The following is a 3,336-nucleotide window of genomic DNA, read 5'->3' on the forward strand; positions in this document are numbered from 1 at the left end:
GGTTTCTGTGGTTTATCCGCTATACAGTGCACAATACCGTATACTGTATACATATATATACAGTATATATATATATATATATATATATATATATATATATATATATATATATATACTGTATATATATGTATATATATATATATATATGTATATATATATATATATCTTCGAGGTTTCGGTGTTTTATCCGCTATACAGTGCACAATACCGGGGGAGAGCGGAATATATGTTAGGTTAGGAAAAAACACAGTGGCTATTTCAGCTCTACAAAATCATTTTTGCAGGTTTCCCTGCTCTTCAGGGGATTGTATATACTTCAATAAAATCCCCTGAGGAGCAGGGAAACCTGTGAAACAGGTCAGAAAAAACACAGAGGCTATTTCGTCCCTACAAGCCTGTTTTGCAAGTTTCCCTGCTCTTCAGGGGATTTTATTGAAGTATACAAAATCCCTTGAAGAGCAGGGAAACCTGCGAAACGGGCTTTTAGGAATGAATAGCCTCCATGTTTTTTCCTGACCAAACATATATATATATATATATATATATATATATATACTCTATACATACAGTATACGTACTACATACCATAGGAAGTTGACAGTTACACTTTTATGGTGTCCTCGTTCTGATGATTAGCTTGTATGATGACTGTATTTTGCTGATAGTATATATTTGTACCATGAATTGATTAATGTGGACCCCGACTTAAGCAAGTTGAAAAATATATCGGGTGTTACCACTTAGTAGTCAATTTTACGGAATACGTACTGTACTGTATAAACCAGGCATGGGGAATTATTTTGACTCGGGGGCCACATTTAGGGAAAAAAATGTGTCTGAGGACCGGTAAATCTATTTTTAGGAACACTAATACAAAACCTCACAATAATGTCCGATTAAATGCTTAAAAACGTTATGACAGACCGCCTTAAAAACTTAATGGCATTTTACATTATTCTATGAACAATAAAACACTGAATATTGAAAAAATATGAATGTCACCCCCCTTTCAGTTGACATATTTTACAATCAAGTGAAACGCAACAAAAATGCAAAAAACAGTGAAATATGAACGCGAAGGGTACAAAATAAACCCACATACAATCTGATATATCTGATATTTGCTGAATTTTCCCAGGCCAGGGATCAATAAAGTACTTTATATTATATTGTATTATAATCTATTAAAACTAAGCTTTAGAACTTTGTTGTGAAAATCCCCTTCCGCGTCTGTAGAATCGCTTCCCGCCCACACTGCTTGGTGCCCCGTCTGAGCTGCTGTGACGTAGATTACCATAGTAACTGGTATATTATCCATAAGCGCAGATTCCAACCATTGAAATACTTTGTATAGTTGAAGACTTACGGTCATTAGAAAACATGACTGCAAATCACAATGGCAGCTGCAGTTTCCATCTTAAAGATCTAAAAAAAATATTTGGGAATGTCCGGCGGGCCAGATTGAAAACCTCAACGGGCCGCATGTGGGCCCAGGGCCTTAATTTGCCCAGGTCTGGTGTAAACTGTACTGTTTCATGTAATGTATTCTCTTCCTTTGCAATCTACTCATAAAAGTTTCAATCGATCAGTCAAAAGGAATAATTTTCTAATTGGGTACTTCACCAAGACACAGTAATTGGGAATCACTAACCTAATGCAAAATCACATTCTCAATGCGTAGCTTTGTTTTTTTTCCTATGGTTTTCACTGCTCTTTCATGTAGATTAACTAGATCACCTGTGCAAAAAACAAAAACACGCACGCAGACAGGTGGCATCATGTGGATGAGTCGGTGAGTCTGGCTCTGGGGAAGCTGCTCTCTTATTTGTAAAAAAAACACACACACACACACAGCTGTTGTGTACGCCTGAAACCTGTAAGCCCTCAATGTGACGTTTCCCACCTTGCTAATTGGGGTGATCACTCCGGTGTACAACCAGACATAAGTAATTGCAACTATTCAAACCCCCGAGCCTATTTTTCCTGTTGTTGCTCTGATGCACGCGTATGCCCCATTCCCCCCCCACGCCCAATCCAGAACATTCTGCAGACATTAGTTCCTGGCCGACAGCGGAAGTGATAAGCGGTCTGAGCGTGTCAGAGCCAAGCCTGGGGTTGAAGTTTGTCTTCTGCGAAATATCCAAATGTCACTTTGTCAGGCCCTCCCCTGCCTCTCCTCCCAGCCATGACTTTATAACTGTCACTCTGTCTCACTCGCATCAAATATCAAAGCTACCCCCATTTTTTTTTCCAAACCTCCTTCATTATGTTTTTCTTTGTCTCTTTCTGGCTCTTCTCTTCCCCGTTCCACGCTCTCTCTGTCTTTCTCTTTGTCTCTTTGATGTCAAAGCATCGCTGACACTGAGCGATGCAAAACACCCTCCATGAATGCTGATGGAGTTTGAGATTGTGTGTGTGTGTGTGTGTGCGTGTGTGTGTGTGTGTGTGTGTGTGTGTGTGTGTGTGTGGGTGTGTGTGTGTGTGTGTGTGTGTGTGTGTGTGTGTGTGTGTGTGTGTGTGTGTGTGTGTGTGGGTGTGTGTGTGTGTGTGTGTGTGTGTGTGTGTGTAAGGGAGAAAGAGACATTCATGGTGCACATGATCCATCCATCCATTTTCTACCGCTTATTCCCTTTCGGGGTCGCGGGGGGCGCTAGCGCCTATCTCAGCTACAATCGGGCGGAAGGCGGGGTACACCCTGGACAAGTCGCCACCTCATCGCAGGGCCAACACAGATACATTAGTGAAATTACACTTATGTGTTACTTGAAGCCCTCATTAGGAACTAATACAGGAGTGACAGCTTGGCTCAGGTGGTGAAGTGGTGCATGGTCGCCCTGCCTAAGGGTTGTGTGTTTGTGTTCAATCCTTTTAAAAATGTTGAAGTATCTACACAATATTGCCAAAAGTATTTGGCCACACATCTAAATGATCGGAATCATGTGTCCTAATCACTTGGCCCGGCCACAGGTGTATAAAATCAAGCACTTAGGCATGGAGACTGTTTCTACAAACATTTGTGAAAAAAATGGGCTGCTCTCAGGAGCTCAGTGATTTCCAGCGTTGAACTTAAATAGGATGCCACCCGTGCAACAAATCCAGTAGTGAAATTTCCTCTCTTCTAAATATTCCGAAGTAAACTGTCAGCTTTATATAAGAAAATGGAAGAGTTTGGGAACAACAGCAACTCAGCCACAAAGAGGTAAGAGTGTGAAATTTGGTGGAGGAAGAATTGTGGTGTGCGGTTGTCTTTCAGGAGTTGGGCCTGGCCCCTTAGCTCCAGTAAAAGGAACTTTGAATGCTCCAAGATACCAAAACATGTTCGACAATTCCATGCTC

This window comes from Nerophis ophidion, linkage group LG13 (genome assembly GCF_033978795.1).
Source record: "Nerophis ophidion isolate RoL-2023_Sa linkage group LG13, RoL_Noph_v1.0, whole genome shotgun sequence".
NCBI classification, from domain to species: domain Eukaryota; kingdom Metazoa; phylum Chordata; class Actinopteri; order Syngnathiformes; family Syngnathidae; genus Nerophis; species Nerophis ophidion.